This window comes from Capra hircus, chromosome 1, assembly GCF_001704415.2.
Source record: "Capra hircus breed San Clemente chromosome 1, ASM170441v1, whole genome shotgun sequence".
NCBI lineage: Eukaryota > Metazoa > Chordata > Mammalia > Artiodactyla > Bovidae > Capra > Capra hircus.
This window is the reverse complement of record NC_030808.1, coordinates 109959841-109982412: the sequence shown is the minus strand read 5'-3', so window position 1 is coordinate 109982412 and position 22572 is coordinate 109959841.

Below are 22572 nucleotides of genomic sequence, written 5' to 3'. Positions count from 1 at the left end.
AAGAGGCTCTTTAGTTTTTCTTCACTTTCTGCCATAAGGGTGGAGTCATCTGCATATCTGAGGTTATTGATATTTTTCCTGGCAATCTCGATTCTAGCTTGTGCTTCATCCAGCCCAGCATTTCTCATGATGTACTCTGCATAGAAGTTAAATAAGCAGGGTGACAATATACAGCCTTGATGTACTCCTTGTCCTGTTTGGAACCAGTCTGTTGTTCCATGTCCAGTTCTACCTGTTGCTGGCTGACCTGCATTCAGGTTTCCCAAGAGGCAGGGCAGGTGGTCTGGTAGTCTCATCTCTTTCAGAATTTTCCACAGTTTATTGTGATCCACAGAGTCAAAGGCTTTGGCATAGTCAATAAGGCAGAAATAGATGTTTTTCTGGAACTCTCTTGGTTTTTCCATGATCCAGAGGATGTTGACAACCTGATCTCTGGTTCCTCTGCCTTTTCTAAAACCAGCTTGAACACCTGGAAGTTCATGGTTCATGTATTGCTGAAGCCTGGCTTGGAGAATTTTGAGCATTACTTGACTAGCATGTGAGATGAGTGCAATTGTGCTGTAGTTTGAGCATTCTTTGGCATTGCCTTTCTTTGGGATTGGAATGAAAACTGACTGGAGTTAGTAGATGCAAACTATTACAATGGTTTATTATGCAGTCTATTAGAAGGGATAGACAATACTGTATAGGACAGGGAACTATTAATATATTCAATCTCCTAGGATGAACCATGATGGAAAAGAACATAAAAACAAATACATATATATGTATAACTGAGTCATTTTGCTATGCAGAAGAAATAACACAACACTGTAAATCAACTATGAAACTGAAAGTGAGAGTTGCTCAGTTCGTCCCACTCTTTGGGAACTCATGGGCCATACAGTCCATGGAATTCTCCAGGCCAGAATACTGGAGTGGGTAGCTGTTCCCTTTTCCAGGAGATCTTTCCCAATCCAGGGATTGAACCCAGGTCTCTCGCACTGCAGGTGGATTCTTTGCCAGCTGAGCCACAAGGGAAGCCCAAGAATACTGGAGTGGGTAGCCTATCTCTTCTCCAGTGGATCTTCCTGACCCAGAAAATTGACCTGGGGTCTCCTGCATTGCTGGCGGATTCTTTACCAACTGAGCTATCAGGGAAGCCCATAAATCAACTATACTTCAATTAAAAGAAAAAAAAAAAAAGGAAGAGAAAGGGCCCATAGGAAACCTGCACACCACCACTGCTCCATGAAAGGAGTGTCAAAAGACTTGGGACCATGTTCTAAGACTGCCGCTTACTCTATACCCAACTCTCTCATACTCACATTCAACTCAAATATTTTCTCAGAGTGAATACAGTGTGTTAATAAAATTCACTATGTGGGATTCAAGGCCCCTGAAATTGCCATGTAATGATTTTTCTTTCCCAGGGGAAGCAGATGGAGTGATCAGACGGTGCCTACTTCTTTTAAACATGGCTGCCAATGTCTGTATGTCCCTCCCAAGAGATGGGCTGCATTTCTACAATGAAGGGGAGAACATGTAATTGTCTTTCTTGAACAAATCAACTATTTTATTTAGAAATCATGCTTGCTTGCTTTTACTCTTTGTTCTTTGGATATACAGAATATGTCTCTGCAAAAAGATGGACTGAGAAGATTGGTTGTTAGTAATTTAATAAAAGTAGTTAAAACATGCCCTAGGGCTTGAATTAATTGCTTCTGGGGCAAAATTTAAGGAGATGCCAAAAACTCTTTAGTCAAGATATTCTAATGTAGCATTTTGAAAAATCAAAATTTATGCCAAGCAATCCATAACAAAATGTCAAAATTTTAAATAAAGCCAGATCAGTTTCCTAGGGCTGCTGTAACAATAGACCATAAACTGGATGGCGTAACAGAAACGTATTGCCTCCCAGTTCCGGCGGTTAGACCCATCAGGAGAAACCTCATGCCTCTTCCCTAGCTTCTGGTGGTTGCCAAAATCTTATTCCTTGGTTTGTAGCTGTACCACTTCAAACTGTGCCTCCATCTCCCATGACCTTCTTCCAGGTGTGTCTCTGTGTCTTTCCTCTTCTCATAAAGAACACCAGCCACTGGATTTAGGGCCCACTCTAATCCAGTACGATCTCATCTTAATCGGATTATATTTACAAAGACCCTATTTCCAAATAAGGTCATGTTCTGTGGCTCTAGTGGATGTATATTTTTGGGAGACATTACTCAACACTGTAGACAGGATTAATATTACTGATTTTCCCTTTTGCCTTAGGATTCAGCATGGCTTGGTGTGGTCTCCCCTATTTTAGTAGCGAGCGTAGGCTGGCCGCTGCTTGGTGAGCTGCTATTATGTCAGCTTTGGGGCCGAAGACTTAGGAGGCCACTGTGCATATTCTTCCTGGGAACTTTCACCCACTGACCTGCCTTAGCTTCCACATTCATGTATGATGACTCTGAAATCTATCTCTCCAGCCTTACTACTCTCCAGATGTCTGATTTCCAATAAGTTCTGATTACCTGTTCTATGCATATAACTACACTGGCCCCTCCTCACCCCCCACCCCATGTGTTTTGGATCATTTCTTCATTCCAAATGTTCTGAAATTGTACAGTGAGATAACTTAGTTTTTTTTTTTTTTTTAATTCAATAAGCTGAGTATTAAGTAAGAAAGAAAGAAAGTGAAGTCACGCAGTCTTGTCTGACTCTTTGCGACCCCATGGACTGTAGCGCCATCCGTGGGATTTTCCAGGCAATAGTACTGGAGTGGGTAGCCATTTCTTTCTCCAGGGGATCTTCCTGACCCAGGGATGAAACCCAGTCTCCAGCATTGCAGGCAGAGGCTTTACTGTCTGAGCCACTAGGGAAGCCCCAGGTATTGAGTAGATGCTTTCAATTTGGAAACTCATTTCTTTAAGTTTGAGGGACTATTCTTTTATTATTTATTCAACAATTGTCTTCCTTTGCTTTATTCTCATTTCTTTGTAGAACTTCTGTTAGTCTAACATTGGGGAGCCCGTATTTGCCTGCTAATGTTACTATCATTTTTGCCTTTTTTCCTTTTATTTTATGGGACGTTGCCTTAAAATTCTCTTCTGATGATTCTTTTTAAATAGTTTTCATTCTGGTTTTTATACTGTTAGTTTTCAAAAGCCCTTCCTTTTTCTCTGATTAAGTCTTTCTTTTTTAAAAACCTTTAAAATAGCACCTTATTCCTGCATCATGGGTCCAACAGGTTTCCTTCTTTTTCAGAGGATACTAGTTCAATTCTTTGGAATTTTCTTCTGTTGTCTGCATTGTCTTTGTTTCTTCAATTTTATTATTATTATTTTTTTTCCTTTTTGTCTTGTTCTGTGTCTCTCATGTTGGAGATTTTCGTAGATTGTTTGGTGAGCCTTGGCTATCTGTCGTAAGAGTGAGGATGCAGAAGGCTGATTTTCGTGGGAAGGTGGGAGCCTGATGTGTGGAGGACTAACAAGGTGGAGTGAGCCGATCTCTAGAGGGCTTGCCCAGTGTTAGAGCACAGAAGGATCTACTCGCTCTCTAGTGTTGGAGGGGGCCCTTTGGGCTGGTCTTCCAGCTTTCTGGGAAATGAGTGGGCAAATGGGTTGGAAGGTCCTGCAGACTAGACTGTAGACGTCCCCTAAAGTGATTCTACTTTCAGTTCATTTGCAGCCCCTGCCTTTCCTCTGGGAAGGGGTAGGGGCGCTTTTGATCTCTGAGTCCCCAAAGTCCTAGGATGGGATGAGCTTGCTAATCACTGTTCCCTTCTCTGCAGGTGCTTGTTTTCAACTTTTTATTGGGTTAGTCTCATTCATTTTGATCTCTCTTATTCTTTATTTCCTTGTGGATTTGTAACTTTTACTTTCCCTTCCTGTATTTTGGTGGGGAGGGCATTGAGAGAGGAGATAAAAAGCATATGTTCAATTCTCTATCTTTTCAGGTAATTAATAATTCATTATTAAACCTTGTAGATGATCACTGCATGATTTTCCCTTAGAAGATGACTTCTTCAATCACAAATATAATTAACTACTTTAACAGGGGATTTAATGCTCCACCAGTTAAAGGAACTCAGATGTATTAGGGCCATTTAGTGGACAGTTTGAATTAAGCACCATGGGCTTTAAAGAGCACCTTCTGAAAACTAGGAAAAGAGCTAGAAAGTTTCGCTACTCATCTCAGTGTCTCTGTGCAAAATCTCCCCAAATAGAAGGGTTTCCTCTTCATTTATTTCATAGGTTATTTTAGTACTTATTTCATTTCATCTTTATGGCTATTTTAAAGTCTTGGTTGTTGAAATTTAAAATGTTTCTCTACTAATATTCTTGTGGAAGGTGAAAAAATAACTGACTATTCTTCTTTCTTTATATCAGCCTTTTTATTCCATGAGGATTCGCTTCTATTTCTCTCTCCTCTAGGGTATTTATTTCACTAGTCTACAGCTGGCCTTTCCTAGGAATTAATTGAGGAGAAAAAGGCAGATAGGATTGGGCTGTTGGACCCAGGTAGAGGCCAGCCTTTGCAGTACCTCTGGTCAGCTGGGACAAGCTGTCAGTGAATTATACTGCTCTGTGGTTATTAAGACTTCACGTTACATGTGAATTGAAAAGACATAAGTTATCCAGTCTCTCAATCTTGCCCTCAATAATTTACTTAAAAAAAATTGTTCTGGAGATTTCAGGCTGAAATTTAAAATTATCTCTCTCTTTTCATAACTCCAAAAGTATTTTATTATTTTACATCCATAGCTATAGGATCTATTGTAGATATTCTCAAGCCTCCATTCAGCCAAATCATGAGAGTTCCCTCAAGGGTTCCCACAGGGTCAAAATATGTGAATCACAGTGCTTGAGCCAAGTGCAAACCAGCTGGGATTTTAGACAGATCCAAGTGTGAAGCTGAAACCTACTACGTCATTTAAATGCCCTCTAGTGGCCACGTGTCATTTTTAGTTCTCAAGCAAAACAGTTTCAGTGCCTTCCAGGCTTCCCTGGCTCAGTGGTGAAGAAACCGCCTGACAATGCAGGAGATGCAGGTTCAGTCCCTGGGTCAGAAAGACCCCTTGGAGAAGGAAATGGCAACCCACTCCAGTATTCTTGCCTGGAGACTCCCAAGGACAGAGAAGCCTGCTGGGCTAGGATCCATGGGGTCGCAAAAGAGTTGGACGCAACTTAGCGACTAAACAACAACAGCAATAACAAATATCTTAGAGTGATTTACCTGATAGTTTTGAATTAGGGTTATTATTAGCTGCTTCTGCTCTTGGAGTGAAATGGAACTGGGATATTTCCTGATCATAAAAAATGTTTAACAGCCTGAAATGTGCCTAAACCTTAGCTCTTATTCCAGGTGCATCTGCTAATATGGCTACAAAATAAAGAGTTGCTGTTTGGTTTGCCTACTAGTGGTCACATAAACAGCACTAGTAGTTATAATTTATTACTTTGTAACTGAAGAGTAAAAAGAAGTATTGTATGTAATGTGAGGTAACTAGTTGTTCAGTTCAGTTCAGTCGCTCAGTGGTGTCCGGCTCTTTGCGACCCCATGAATCATAGCATGCCAGGCCTCCCTGTCCATCACCAGGAACGAAATTCAAAATATTGATGGCCATAGGGTTCAAAGGATCAACAATCTTCAGTCTCAGAAAACTGAAGAGCTGTGAGAGAGACATTTTCATTTGTCCATAAATGAATGCCATGGGCAAGCAGATTAGTGTGATAAATAATGGTGGTGGTAGTAGTAGCAGCTAACATATACCGAGCGCTTGAATGCCAGATGCTATTCTGAATGCTCTGCTTGTTTTAATGCACGACAACCTAATTAAGTAGGTTCTCTTACACCCATTTTTTTTTTGCTACACCCATTTTATAGACAAAATTGACAAAATACAAACAAAATAGCCACTAGTCAAAGGCTGAGTAGGGACCAGAAAATTTGGAGTGTCTTTGGCCTCATAGCTGATTGGATTTTGGTTAGTACTACTTTGGCTGAAGGATTTTTGGAGAATCATAAAAATCCCTTCAACAGAACCTGGGTGCAGTCAGCCTTGAGTATCCTGGCTGGCCTCCAGGTAGGGTTGGAGATGTTGGCTCGGGGATGAGATAGAGCAAACAAGCTTTGCTCTGGGTCCCTGACCTACCTTGGTTAGACCTCCCTACTCTTTTGGTTCTGTGGGGATAAACTGCCCCTGGGAGAACCGAGAGTAGATTTGACTTTTGTATAATTGTGGTCTGAGGTTATTTATAACCTCTTCTCCAGCATTTTACTTCAGATAGTAGAGACTTGATTTATTTGAGTATAACCAAACTAGTTGTCTGTGGTTATGCAATAAAGCATGTTTAAGCATTTATTCAATGAAGCATCATTAAGCATTTTTCTTCTTGTTGGTCACAGATCTGGTTCTGTTCTTTCACTTCAGGACTGTATCCAGTTAAAACCTTAAAGATAATAAATAATACCTCACACAGAGCTTTGTTGATTTCAGTGAGCCTCACAAAGTATTTTTTGAGGTCAATAACAATGGTTTTACTATCCTCAGTGTACCGATAAGGAAACTGGGACCCAGAGAGATTAAGTGGTTTGCCAAAATACACATGACTGCTGGCACAGAATTAAGACTAGAACACCTAGGTGTTTCATTGCATTTTCTAAACACACACACACACTTTTCTAGCATGCAGATGAATCTGTGTGCATGCATACATGATAATGCCAACTGAATGTTAAATAAGGTAGCCTCACATGAAAGTGAAAACATGCTAATTTCAAATTTATCTGATGTTTTCAGTTACTGTTAAAGACCTTTGAAAGGAAAACAATCAAATCAGTGCCATATGTTAGATAATTTAAGATTCTTTACATGCTCAAAGACAGAATCTAGATAATCTTTCAAAGCTTACTCTAGTCCTCTAATTTTTTTAATGAAAAAAGTAGGATTCTAAAAATGTTTTACTCATAAAATAACATACCTCTATAACAGTTTTACAAGCTTATCATGCCTAAAACAATTTATCCAGAAGGAGGCAGCATTTTACTATTAAATTGATGCTTCTGTGATGAGTCTAATGAGTTGTTTTTTTTTTTTTCCCTTTAAAGTTGTAGACTACCTCATCATACAGATCCAAAAATCTTTCAGGGCAAAGATTCTTGGATATCACCAGAGTTTTGTATATTGAACAGTTAAAACATCCAAATCCTGCTCAGATTAAACACAACTGAAATAACAAACAGCAAATGTATTTGTAGGAACTGTTTTTCAGTAAAGATACCAATCAAAATATAGAATTGAACAGAAAATAGAGTAGAAGAATGGGAAAAATGAATGATTTGATTATTGTAGAAACTTGCAGCAAATATGTTTTTGATCAATGAGACAAACTTTAGAGGAAAAAAACCCCTTCAACTCATTCAGAAATAATAAGGGTAATGAATTAGTTTTTAACCATCTACCTAACTTCATACATGTAACTTGCTTTCTTTCCCCACATTGTTTTCATGGAATCACAGGATCTTTAGAAGGGACCTTGAAATTACATGTGACACATTTCAGTGTTTGCTGGTGAGAACTCATTTCATCTACCTGGGGAAATGAGTCTGTTTTCAAAAAATTAGGAAGAAAGCAATTCCAACATAATAGGGGTTCAGATGTAAGAATGACAGGACAGCAAGGGGGACTTTTCCTATTGTCCTGTGTTGACAAAAAGGACCCAGAGCTAAAAACAGTAGCTGGGATCTGCCACTTTTTCCAAAGTCTTACTAAGTGGCTGAACCACTGAGCTTCAGTCCCCACCTACACCCCCTGTCCCCTAATATGGAGTCCGTGGTTTATAAAAGAGCTTGGGGTGGTGGAGATTCTTCCCTTTTTTGGGGGGAGGGATTTCTCCTGACTCCCATTGCCAAGAGAAGAAAGCGTTTCCAAGACAATAGCTTTTAGGATCTACTATTGGTGACCTCTGATTGGATAGCAGAGTTGCTGGGCTACCCACTCCTAAAAGAGCTAGCCATTCCTACCAGAGAAGATGGAAGCCAAGGAGGGCTGACTGGCCATGTGGAAGAGGAATGGCAGTGGAACCGTGATCTTGTCCACCCTTATGTGGCATGGCCAGGGTGTGAGAAATTCCCTGAACAAGGAACATAAGAAGGCATATATTCTTCAGCTGCTTCACATACAAGCTGTGCACCTCAGGACTAGGCACCATGGCCTGGGTTCTATTACTGAGAATGTTGAGGGGAGGTGGACTTAGAATGCTGGCTGCACACTCAGGGCTTGCTGGAGATGAAGAGCAGCCAATAGAGAGAGGACATCAGTGATCCTTTCTTTCCCTTCTTCCTGATTCCAACACTTGAGAGATAGGGCCATGTCTGGGAGAGGGAGGAAGGGTGTTTCACAGCCAGGACTCCCTCCAACCCCATGTCACTCCAAGCAGTCAAGATTCCAACCCAAGCCTTCTCTGGAGGAGACAGGAAGGAGGTGGAATTTACAAAGAGTTTGAAATTAAAGTTTTATACATTTTTTGAATAACCAAAATTGATAGAAATGATGCAATCTGTCCAGGATGTCACGGAAGGGAAATGTAGAGTATAGATAAAGGCAGGTACCATTCTCATTTCTGTGGGTCTAGTTTCCCTAGAAACAGATGGGGAAAACTTCAAGATGTCTAAGAGAACTGCAATAATATGGAGCCCCCCAAGCAGCAAAGTAGAAATGTCTGAAGGCAGTATTTAAGCATTGTTATCATTTAGTCACTCAGCTGTATCTGACTCTTTGAAACACCATGGACTGTAGCCCACCAGGCTCCTCTGTCCATGGGATTTTCCAGGCAAGAATACTGGAGTGGGTTGCTATTTACTTTGCCAGAGGAGAATCTGCAAGGTGAACTCTACCACTGAGCCACCAGGGAAGCCAGCATTTAAGCACAGACAGGGTCAAATACAGAGTCCTAAGAATCCCTTGGCTTCTGTGTGATGTGGAAGGATCCAGAGCTTCTTGTCTTGATGAAAGGATTGAAACCAGAAGCCTGCTGCTGCACTGTGGTAGCAATGGGAGGGAACCCAGTGCAGGCTTCTCTCAGGCAATGCTGGAAGATAAAGTGGAGATAGACTCAGGATTTACAGGGCTAGCCTGGGCTAAGGCAGAGCCAGGTAACAGAGGAAAAAGTCTATGAAACCTCCAGCTTTGCCAGAACTGACCACAAATGTCTCCATCAGGGTGTGATCAGGTGGTGCAGGGGACATATCTGAGGAGGTCAGTTCTGGGGTCAACCCCCGCCTTCAGCTGCTCCCAAGGATATGCAATTCCTCCCCTATCTGTAAGTCCCCATCTTGGGAGGAGGGAAGAACAAGAGAGGAGAGAAAAGTCTTAGAGGGAGTTTGAACTTCAAATGACTACATATTTATCTGTGACTGTTTAAGCCAAAGCAACTGATTCCTTCTTTCTTTCTCTGTTTTTTTGGCTGCATCAAGCAGCATATGGGATCTTAGTTCCCTGACCAGGGATTGAACCTGCGCCCCCTACAATGCAAGTGTGGAGTCTTAACCACTGAATCACCAGGGAAGTCCCCAAAGTACCTGATTCATTCTTAACTGGTAAGTTTGCATCTCCCGCTATCCCATCCCATCACCTCAAAAAGTGGGAATGGGGATACATTTGATTTTGGGTCTGCCATAACAAAACACTACAGATTGAGAAGCTGAAACAACACAAGTTTGGAGGCTGGAAATCCAAGATCAGGGTGCTAGAAGATCTGGTTCCTGGTGAGATTTCTCTTCCTGGCTTTCAGATGGCCACCTTCTCACTGTCCTCATGTGGCAGAGAAAGCAGGCTCTTGTGTCTTTCCCTTTACTTACAAGGGCACTAATCTCATCATGAGAGCCCCACTCTCACAACCTCAACTAAACTCAACCATTTCCCAAAGGCTCCATCTCCAGACACCATCTCCCTGGGAGTTAGGGTTCAACATCTGATTGTGGGGGGAGCGACACAATTCAGCCCATAACAGCAGGCTTGAGAGGAAGTTTATATCATTTATAGAAAAAGCATGAAACCATCATCTTTGGTGTGCCTAAATTATAGTATGTCATTAAAAACAAGTTCTCTGTAAGCCTCATGAGGGTAGAGACTTGATTTAACTCACTGCTGTATTCCTAGAGCTTCCTGCCACAATGCCTGCCAGAGAATAGCAGTCAATAACTATTCATTAAAGAAGTAAATAAATAACAGCTTTCTTTGCATTTAACTATTGAAGAAATTCAATAAAGCTAGAGATTTCTGATTAAAAGTGAAAAAAAGAAAAATTATACCAGGAGTACTTTCAGTCCCCCACCTCCCCACTGTGGGCAGAGAAAGAGACAGAGGGATGGAGGGAAGTGGGGAGAGGAAGTAGAGAGGTCGGGGAGGAGAAAAAGAGAAACCTAGAGGAGACCAAGAGGGAGTGACCTGAGGAAGCGGGGCAGAGAGAGTGGGAAGGAGGAAGGAAAGAAAGAGGTGGATAGGGACTCAGGGATGATGGGGGTAGTGGAGTTCACCAGAAGGACTGGGATCTGGGGGAAAGGAGGATCCTCAGGCAGTTCTGCTCTGTAATGTGCAGTGTGACACCCTCCTGATCGCTGCAAGATCTGTCAGGAGACACGTTCCCCTTCCCCTCTTTTCCAGTTGCTTTCCTGTTTCCGTTCTGACACTTCGGCATGTTGGAGGATTCCGCGTCACACTTCACACAGTGGTGACCTGGGCTAAAGCTTAATAGGCCCCCTTCTGATGACGTCTGTCTTGCGTCCTCTTCTTGTGTTGACATTCATGACATCCCTTCCTGTTTTGTCCTATTGGAGGACAGTCTGCCCCTGACTTAACAGCCGTTTTAAACTAGTCCGATCGGAAATCAGCCTCCCAGCTTTCCTTTCCTCACTGGAATAACCTCCATTTCTTTATTCTTTCCTCCAAGGCTGCTGTAGGCTTTCCTTCTAAGCCCTTTAATCATCTTTAGCCTTCTCTGGATTTGCTGTGGGCTTCTTCAGCGAATTAGCCTGGAGTAGGATTAGCAAACACCACAAACAATGCTTGGCTTGTGTATTTTCTGAGCCTTGCTCTGTCTCTTTCAATGACTTCATAATTATTTTTTCAGATTATTTGCCTAATTAAATAAAAGGTCAAATTTTAGTTACAATGGTCCCAGTGATTTCAACTACCTGTTGAGTTATTCTCTCTCTTTCAGACTTAGATCTCACTGCCTTTTGCAATACCACTGGCTGGAGGACACTGGTATTATATGATTTTTCCCACTTGGTAGACTATTTTCAATGGAAAACTCAGTGGATATTTAGAAGAATGATTTATTAAAGTATTTAGAGAACATGTTTACCTAAAATGAGATAATTTTAAGTCTATCATAAATGTCTGTTTTGGTTGATTACTTGTCTAATGAGGCACAGTACTTAAAAAATGCTGAACATTCCATTCAGCCATGTGGGACAAACTGGGAATTCTGCAGGATTAAATTTCAGCCCCAGAAAATGGGAAAATTCCATATAATTAAGAGGAGACAGGAAGAAGGAAATGGTAAGATTGTAATTTTCTAGGAAACAAATAATTTTTTTCTGTGCAGAAAAGTAGGGGAAAGGGTTACAGGATTTTGCTGCCTTTATGTCTTAAAGTAGACTTTGTGGTTCACTTTGAGGCTTGAAAATAGTGTTTATAATAGCTGACTGGATTAGTTACAATAAGAGCATCTTTCACAGTCAAAGACTATCTGGAGATAAGTCCTGTGATGTTCAAGAATATTATCAAATACTTCAGTACACATGATCCCAGGCATGAAGTAACAGATGTGGTTTTAAAGGCTTTCTGTAGGCTATGTTGACATTTTTTGGATAAGGTCAAAGTATTTTGAAATATCAAGTACTTTGTTTTGTTTTTGACCAAAAGGATAGAAAAATACAGCCATGCTTAAGAAAGTGTTATATGTACAAAGTGAAAATTTGAGTTTACTTTCTAGGTAATTCAAATAAGAAAGTCTGAAATATTCATTTAAAGGCAAAAGTGTGTTCAAATTGAATCCTTTATCGAATTAACTTTCTCTTTATGGAGTTCAGTTCAGTCAGTTCAGTCGCTCAGTCGTGTCTGACTCCATGCGACCCCATGAATTGCAGCATGCCAGGCCTCCCTGTCCATCACCAGCTCCCAGAGTTTACCCAAACTCATGTCCATTGAGTCGGTGATGCCATCTGACTATTTCATCCTGTCATCCCCTTCTCCTCCTGCCCTCAATCTTCCCCAGCATCAGGGTCTTTTCAAATGAGTCATCTCTTCTCATCAGGTGGTCAAAGTATTGGAGTTTCAGCTTCAACATCAGTCCTTCCAATGAACACCCAGGACTGATCTCCTTTAGGATGGACTGGTTGGATCTCCTTGCAGTCCAAGGGACTCTCAAGAGTCTTCTCCTTCACCACAGTTCAAAAGCATCAAATCTTCAGCACTCAGCTTTCTTCATAGTCTAACTCTGACATCCATACGTGACCACTGGAAAAACCATAGCCTTGACTAGACGGACCTTTGTTGACAAAGGAATGTCTCTGCTTTTTAATATGCTGTCTAGGTTGATCCTAAAGCTGAAACTCCAGTACTTTGGCCACCTCATGTGAAGAATTGACTCATTGGAAAAGACTCTGATGCTGGGAGGGATTGGGGGCAGGAGGAAAAGGGGATGACAGAGGATGAGATGGCTGGATTGCGTCACCAACTCGATGGACGTGAGTGTGAGTGAACTCCGGGAGTTGGTGATGGACAGGAAGGCCTAGCATGCTGCAATTCGTGGGGTCGCAAAGAGTCAGACACGACTGAGCGGCTGAACTGAACTGAACTGAACTGAGGTTGGTCGTAACTTTCCTTCTAAGGAGTAAATGTCTTTTAATTTCATGGCTGCAATCACCATCCACAGTGATTATGGAGCCCCCCAAAATAAAGTCAGCCACTGTTCCCACTGTTTCCCCATCTATCTGCCATGAAGTGATGGGACCAGATGCCATGATCTTCGTTTTCTGAATGTTGAGCTTTAAGCCAACTTTTTCACTCTCCTCTTTCACTTTCATCAAGAGGCTTTTTCGTTCTTCTTCACTTTCTGCCATAAGGGTGGTGTCATCTGCATATCTGAGGTTGATATTTCTCCCAGCAATCTTGATTCCAGTTTGTGCTTCTTCCAGCCCAGTGTTTCTCATGATGTACTCTGCATAGAAGTTAAATAAGCAGGGTGACAATATATAGCCTTGACGTACTCCTTTTCCTATTTGGAACCAGTCTGTTGTTCCATGTCCAGTTCTAACTGTTGCTTCCTGACCTGCATACAGATTTCTCAAGAGGCAGGTTAGGTGGTCTGGTATTCCCATCTCTTTCAGAATTTTCCACAGTTTATTATGATCCACAGAGTCAAAGGCTTTGGCATAGTCAATAAAGCAGAAATAGATGTTTTTCTGGAAATGAAAAATCAGCATCAAAACTAGGAAGAGATAAGATTAGACATGTTTTTGTTTGTTTGTTTGTTTGTTTGCATCATTTTGGAGGTCGATTATTTGAGTCTTAGTTGAAGTGTACCCAGCCATGAGGGCATATTTCCTCAAAATAATCCATTTTGATTATTTTAATTTCTTTGACTCTTCCTTTATTTGTTTCCATTAATTCTTTTGTTCCAAATGGAAAGAGAATGGTCAGGGATGTGCTTTAGTTCTCAAGTCTGCCTATTTATTTTCTTGGTGTCAGTGAACTCATTAATCATAATGCAGTCCTTGGTGAGAGAGGACCAGAGATGCATTGTGAAAGAAAATAAAAAGGTGAGGGCACAGAGGGAAGATGGGGCAGGCTCAGTTTCATAACTACACTTCCTGTAGTTATGCTAGACTCAGAAAGAAAATTAACGGGTCTGCGTCCTGATCACACGTAGCTAGTGGCATCCACTTTCCAACATCCAACCCTACAAAAATCACTAAATCACATGAAGGAAGCACAGGGACTTCCCTTTTGTTCCAGTGGCTAAGACTATGAGTTTTCAGTGCAGGGGGCCCAGGTTTGATCCCTGGTCAGGGAACTAGATGTTATATGCTGCAACTAAATATTCCATATGCTGCAACTAAGACCCACTGCAGCCAAACAAATAAATACAAACAAGTAATTTTGTTTAAAAAGAAAACTGTGACACAAGTGCAGTTCACCTACCCTGAGTCCTCCTGTCTCCTCTGTGTGTTTTCTATCACTGTAGCAGATCAGAGGTGACATTACATTTGAGGTATAAGCAACGCGATTGTTTATCAACAAGGCAGGAGGACACAGTTCTGGAGAGCTGGACCTGAGGTCAGGGGAGGGCAGTCTTGTAAGCTCAGAAGAAAGGACTATCAAACAGTGCACATATTTTCAGGACCTTGATTTTCTAATAAATTACATTATAGCACACCTACCACTATAATATTTTACATTTGTATAACAATTTTGGTCCAAATATCTTGGAGATTTTTCAAGAAAGCATTGCTAGTGGGCTTCCCTGGTGCCTACCAATGCAGGAGACACAGGTTCGATTCCTGATCCAGGATGATTCCACAAGCCATAAAGCAGCTAAGCTCATGCACCGCAACTTTTGAGTCTGTGCTCTAGAGCCCAGAAGCCACAACTACTGAACCCACATGCCACAGCTACTGAAGCCCTTGTGCCCTAAAGCACGTGCTCCACAAGAGAAGCCACCACAGTGAGAGGCCGGTGCACAGTAACTGGAGAGTAGCTCTTGCTTGCTGCAATTAGGGAAAGGCCACACAGTAATGAAGACTTAGCACAGGCAAAAATAAACAAGTAAAACATAAACATTTTAAAAAAGAAAACAGTGCTAACCCAGTTCTGTTTTTATGCAAGAGGGAATAGTGGATTGCGGGAATTAAAGTAACTTTTAAAGGTATTGTTTAGTACTAGGTGAGTCCAGGAGTGGGTAAGAAGTGTAAAAATAAAGGAGAAATGTATATAACTATATTAGCCAAAAAATCTGGAAATGTAATTCCAACAAGTCTTTACCTTAATTCATTTTTTGCCTCCTTCCTTTCCAATAGCTCAGAATTCTGATATTTAATTAAACCTACTCTTAAGAATATACTAGAATCCAGTTTGTGAATTTCAGCCAGTATATTACCTCTTTTAGAGATACATTATATATTTATATTTTAAGTCTTTTCTTTCTTTCTGAAAGATGAGTTTTGTCCTCAGTAAAAGGAATTTCAAAATCAACAGAAAGTGGCAAAAAAAGTTCTTTTGGAAGTAGAGAGTCCTTTCTAGTATATCTCTGCTTGCCTCATCTATAAGTACTAATGGCTTTTGTGAATATTTCTTCTTATAATTAATGTACAAACGTCAGAGTTCCATTTGATCAAGTGGAAACTTATCAATTAAATTTAAGATGGTCATACTATTAATAGAATATTCTGGCCATTCCCTGACATAAGCCAAGAAGGCTTCACAGGTTTGTTTTCTGGTAATATTTCAATAGCGTGTGTTACCAAGTTAGTAAAATTTATTCTCCAATATATCTGCCCCAAGAGTATAGGGAGAGGTTTTTCTTTCTTTCTTTTTTTTTTTTTTTTTGAGACTCTTAATTAAAGAAAAAATAGCAAATTGGTCCAGTAGTCATGTACTGATGTGAGAGTTGGACCATAAAGTAGGCTGAGCACTGAAGAATTGATGCTTTCAAACTGGTGTTGGAGATGACTCTTGAGAGTCCCTTAGACAGCAATCCTAAAGGAAATCTATCCTGAATATTCATTGGAAGGACTGATGTTGGAGCTGAAACTCCAATACTTTGGCCACCTGATGAAAAGAACTGACTCATTGATAAAGACCCTGATGCTGGGAAAGATTGAGGGCAGGAAGAGAAGGGGGTGACAGAGGATGAGATGGTGGGATGGCATCATCAACTCAACGGATGTGAGTCTGAGCAAGCTCCAGGAGATAATGAAGGACAGGGAAGCCTGGAGCCCTGAAGTCCATGGGGTCAGAGAATTGGACATGACTGAACAACTGAACAACAACAACATAATAGAATATACTAAAGATATGGACTCTTTAAGCTCATTGTTTTAAAAGAATGACTCCATTATATCTGTAAAGCATCACCCATATTCTGTTTAGAAAAATAAAAAAGAAAATATTGGGTTGAAGACAATAGCAGAGTTCATGTCTTCATGATCCTATGTCTCAAAATCAAAATATAAATTCATTAAGCTCATTCCAAAGATCTGTCAGTTTTCATATGATTTATTCTTGTTAACAAGGACACATACACTGAATTAGAGTTTTCCATCAAACTTCTGTCTTAGAGAGCTTGAAGTAATCCTGTCTGGATGACGCATGGGTATGATGCAGAAAATCACTAATGAAAATAAGGCAGGATTCCAAGGGTATCAGATGTCTATGTTTATGTACATTATGTATTAAATAATGGATTTGTGATCTCATAAATCTAAGGCCTTTACTTAAAGATTTTGATATTTTGATGACTCATCTGGACCCTTTCACCATCATTCTTTGACTACCCCTAAGCCTCTACTTCTCTACCTCTGCCAACCCTTGGAACATTCGCAGCCTAGACCTTGTCATCACCTGGAAGTACTTCTGAATTTTTTCCCCTTTGGCCATGACCTTCACCTTGCCCCATTTCTTGATCCCTCTGCAATGGTTCTTCTCTCTATCCCAGCCCTGGCACTCCCCCATGTAGCCTGTGACAGGCCCATTCCAACCTCTTTTCTCTGTGTTCACTTGGGTCCTAGAATCTCATCTGGACCAGACATGGTTCCTGAGAATGTATATTTAGGAAAGAGAACAGCTTTGATTTCATAGTGATGGCCTTCCTCTTAACGTTTCCTTCCTCCTTCTAGTCTGTAGACACACTGTACCTTTTGTTCCTGGCTGTATGTCTGAGAAAGAGCATGGGGAAGGCACATCATACATGTAACCACTTCTGCTCAGAAGTGACCACATTGATTGCTTCTTCTCTAATTCTATTGTCCAGTAGAGTTGCAAGGAAGCAGGGAAATGTAGATATACACAGAGATATCCACAAGCAGTAATAGTTTCTCTGACATCTACCTTGTAAGACTGTTTTGAGAATTATAGTCAATAACATTTGTAAAGTATTTCCTCAGTGTTTGGTAGATAGTTTTCTCAATAACTATCTGGTATTTTTCAGTTTGATGAAAGTTGTTTTTCTCATTGTAAGTGAATGAATTCTGTGCGTTTGGTTAATGCAAGCCAAAGTCAGAGAAATTGCTTCATACCCAGAGTGCTGATAAAAGCACATTTCTGGGTCTGCAAATACAAAGACTACCTAGAAACCAGCTAGAAACACCATCATGTGAAGTCACAACTTGGGGGGAGTCAGCTCTGAGGTCATATTGCTCAGGCACATATTTCCTTCTGATCTTAGCTGGGCTTTCAATATTAAGAGCCACAGGACAGAGTATATATGTATCTATCTATCTGAATTTTAGGGTTTGCCCTTAGTTAACACTAGCAGGCTACCTTGTCTTATTCCTCACAGCAGCTCCTGAGGGTTTTGTAGGATGTCTGCTACGGAGTATCCTGGCATTGCCTGGTGTGGGGTTTGCCTGGAAGTCTTGTCACTCACTCCATAACCACCAATACCTTGGCTGACTTACCCTCTAATCCTGACCCCTCATATGCCAAACTAGTAATTCATTACCTTTATATCCTCTAAGTCTTCTGCCACTTGCTGCCCAGATGAGGTCACATCTACCCCAAAGGCAGGCATGGGTCATCTGCCCCAATATCAATTTTACTCAATGGTGAGAAATAAAAACTATTTTTATTATTTTGGAATAAGCGTAACTATATTAGGGAATAGAATGTAAATTCTCCTGAATTTTGAAACTAGAACTCAAGCAACTTCCCTATAAATTGGGCAGAACTCTGGCTCTGCTTCTAGTTTGATTCCCTTTGCTGTGTGAATACACTGGGGGAGAAGGTAAGGAGCACACCTTCTCTCACCTGCCCACCTGGTGAACTTGGACTTGTTCTGGCTGAGTCTCCCACAGACCCTGTTCCAGCATGGTATCTCTGAGAGGTCATTCCTGATGTTCTCTGGCTGGTAGAGATACCTCTTATTCATTCTCAGAGTCCTGCAAGGTTCTCTTAAGGATCTTGTTTATAATGTTATTATTAGGTTGGTGAAAAAGTAATTGTGAAAAAAAAAGAAGTAATTGTGGTTTCGGACCATGAAATTTAAATTATAACTAGGCTCAAACACATCTTTATTAATCAAAATAGGAACCATTTACGGTCAACATAGTTTTGCCAATGAGAAATGTTTCTTTATTCCTATAGCATAAGAATCTGTGCTTCGGGATTCAACAAGTCCTTTCAAGTATTTTCTGCCTCCTGCAGGTTGTGGAAGCACTGTCCCTGCAAAAAGTTTTTGAAATGTTTGAAGAAGTGGTAGTCCGTTAGTGAGCGGTCAGGTGAATTTGGTGGGTGAGGCAAAACTTCGTAGCCCAATTTGTTCAACTTTCGAAGTGTTGGTTTTGTGACACACAGTTGGGCATTGTTGCAGAGAAGAATTGGGCCCTTTCTGTTGACCAATGCCAGCTGCAGGCACTGCAGTTTTCAGTGCATTTCATTGATTTGATGAGCATACTTCTCAGATGTAATGGTTTTGCCTGGATTCACAAAACTTGTGATCAGATGGTCAGCAGACCACCAAACAGTAACTCTGATCTTCTTTTGGTGCAGGTTTAGCTTTGGGAAGTGCTTTGAAGCTTCTTGGTCCAACTACTGAGCTGATCATTGCCGGTTGTTGTATAAAGTCCACTTTTTGTCACATGTCACAATCCAATTGGGAAAAGGTTCGTTGTTCCTGCATAGAATAAGAGAAGATGACACTTCAAAATGATGATTTTTTTGATTTGCAGTCAGCTCATGAAGCGCCCACTTATTGAGCTTTTTCACCTTTCCAGTTTGCTTCTAATGCCAAACGACTGAAGAATGGTCGATTCTCTGAGTTCTTGGACAACTTCTAAATGTAGCTGTAAGAGGATCAGCTTCGATGACCCTTTCAGTTGTTTGTTGTTACTTCCGATGGTCAGCTGTTGTGCTCATCTTCAAGGCTCTCATCTCCTTTGCAAAACTTCTTGAACCACCACTGTGCCATACATTCATTAGCAGTTCCTGGGCCAAATGCATTGCTGATGTTGCAAGTGGTCTCTGCTGCTTTATGACCCATTTTGAACTTGGATAAGAAAATCGCTTGAATTTGTTTTTCTTTTTTTTGTCTAACATCGTTTCTCTGGTCTAAAATAAATATAAACAGCAAGTAACAAGTCATTGGCAAAAATCACAAAGCAAGAAATGCACATTAAAATGATGTAAAATATAACCACATTTAAGAATGTATTCCAATATAAAACAAAGTTCAACAATGTGAAAATGCAATTACTTTTGCACCAACCTAAATATTTAGTTATTTAATAAACACATATAGCACTTACTATGGGCTTCCCAGGTGCCTCAGTGGGTAAAGAATCCTCCTGCAACGCAGGAGACGTGGGTTTGATCCCTGCCTGGGTGGAGAAGATCCACACCAGATTCGCCACAGTATGACGCCTTGAAGCAACACAAGGGGCAACTGGAACCTTTCACATAGTTATTAATCCAAGTGTAATTTGTATAACTGACCTGACCATCACATATCCCCAAGTTTTATATCCATGTATCTGAGGACATCAGTCAATCACAGATTGTGTATAATATTTACTAGTGAAAAAAAATCCCTGTTTAAGCGGATCTTACTGTTGCAACCTGTGTTGTTCAAGGGTCTTCTGTAGATGTGTGTGTGTGTGTGCGTGCACGCACACATGCATGTGTGAAACACTGAGGCACAGAAGTCAAATAATTTTCCCAAAGTCACACGGTTGCACACTATAGGCTATAAGACAGAGCCAGAATTTGAATTCAGATGTCTAAGTTCTTATGTTTACTGCCTGTTGCATGAGTTGATGGGTAACTTCTATTCTTCTCTAGACTATAAGGGCTTTGAGGACACAGTTTTATTGATCTCTGTGTCCCTCTAGGCTAGAATGGGGCCAGGCACACAATAACAGTGCAGCAAATGTTGGCTAACCCTCTTTCAGAGAGGATGGAGGTTGGTAGGACTGTGTGCCTGGGGCAAGTTATACCCACTTAATCAGCCCGTCACCTTCTCTAAATAAATAGCCCATGGCCTCTAATTGCCAGAGGAATTTTAAACTCATCCTGTGCTTAGTGGAACAAGTTGTAAAATTTTTGTGTAAAATAACTTTTGACATTTTTCTAGAATATTTTAACGATTTCTTTGAACGACTGGGAATTGTACAATTGCAATTTCCCTCTGCACCCTGTTGTTTATGATTCTAGGAAGTTTGGCTTGGTTGTGTCTGTCAAGGTCTGTGGGAGTTAAGGAATCTGCATGCCATGCTTTGAGATTTCAGTGTGCATTTCACCTGCCCCAGAGCCCTCATGTCAGTTAAGGGCAAACTCCACCAAAAAATAACAGCAACAAAAAACCCGACAGCTTTAAAGGATGTGGAAGGGGAAGCAAATGCCACAGCTTGCAGTTTCCCTTTGAAATCTTTCCTAAGCCACATTTCAAGAAGGTGTTTTGGAATCACAGTTTTATATTTCCTGTAAGTTGAAGCATTTTGAAAACATACTTGTTGCAAGTGATGACTGGTTAGAAATAAATTCACTGAGTATTAGTTCCACAAAGAAGTAATCATCAGAGCTTAAGAAAGCAAAACAGAAAATATGTTTTTCATAAGGATCAAGCTGGGGATCTTCCTTACTTTGTTTACAATAAAAAGGAGGGTCTTGCATTGCAGCATGCTTTCTCTTTGTAGTTCTGGTTTTCCCTGGTTGGCCCCACCTTATCTCTCTCTCTTGTGTGTGCGCACGCGCGCTGACACACACACACACACACACACACACACACACACACACACTTTTTTTGTTTGTTCCTATTTGGAATATTTTGAGAAAAAGTGGTCTCCCTACCATAATCCCCCATGTCAACATCCACTACTATGGCAAATCGCTATATAACTTTTACCTGTTAGGACCAAACTGAAGCCAGGACAGGCTCTAAGGGGCAGGCCTGCAGGCAGTGTAGCTAGACCAATCAGAAAAATCCCTGTAGCCCCCCGCCCGCGCCAGACCCGAGCCAATCCAGATAGGGATGAGAGGTTTAAAAGTCCCGCACGCGTAGTTTAACCGATCAGCTATTCTGTTACAGAAACAAAGAACCGTCTGTATAAAAGTATATGTGATTCACGCCAGTCCATGTCTGACGTAGGGTGCAGCTTGCTTGGGGCAGGTGCATGGGGATGACCAGAGAGATGTTGTGGGAGGAGGTGGAGGGGTCATGTTGGAACGCATGTAAGAATTAAAGATTTTAAAATTAAAAAAAAAATAAAAAAATTAAAAAAAAAAAAAGTGATTCAGAACTCGGGGCCCTTGTCAGATTCCACTGTGCTGGATGAAATCTGGGCCCTGGCTCGAGCTAGTAATAAACCCCTTTATGATTTTGCATTGCTGTGGATGTCTTATTCTCTCAGTTTTGGGGACTCGGACTCTGGGCATAACATTTGGGGGCTCGTCCGGGATCCCTTTAACTGGGAAGAATAACACTCTCCAGGTAGAAGGGGTTTCCTCACTTGGAGGAAAGCTATCTGAACACTGGTGTTAAGTTTGGTTAGCCAGTGTAAGACCGAGGCCCAGCTTACGCGCTGGAAGGCAGCTGGCTCTGGTGAGAAGAGAGCTCTTGTCAGGCTTAATCAGGGGCGAATTAGATGTCTTAGCCGGCCTAAGGCCGAGGCCCGGCATCCTGCTGGGAAGGCAGCTGGCTCTGTGAACGCCTTGTTGGTAAGATAACCTAGAGGGATAGGAGGGTTCAGGGGGCCCAGGAAGACCTAGTACTGTGTTCTCGGCCGAGGTTTGTCTCCTCTGTTCGTCGCATCTTTGTGTGTGCCGGCATTGTCACTGCTCTCTGTGTGTTCGTCTTGTCTCCTGTGTTCTATCCTGTAATCATGGGGCAAGAGACTTCCACTCCATTGTCCCTTAGGACTGACCATTTTTCTGATTTTAAGTCTAGAGCACAGAATCTATCGGTGCTGGTGAAGAAGAGCAAATTAATAACTTTTTGCAGCACAGAATGGCCGACCTTCCATGTAGGCTGGACCTCCGAAGGCACCTTTGACTTGGGAACTGTACACCAAGTCCGAGATATCATTTTCCGACTGCGGATCGGACACCCTGACCAAGGCCAGCCCCCTTCCACCCCCCCCGCCCCCGCCTTGGGTAAAACCTTTTTTTGCCTCAACAGGGATTTTCTACCCCTCAGGTGTTGGCAAAACATGTAAGAAAGAACCCAAAGAATCTCAAGGAGCCTGAACCAACGGCGCCGCTATATACCCCATCTTGCAGGGGAAATTGTTAGGGGAAGCACACTGATTGAAACCGCCCCACCCTGGCCAGGCACCATAGTAACCATTTGCATGAGTTGTTTTATGACAGGAGATCCTGATAAAGAA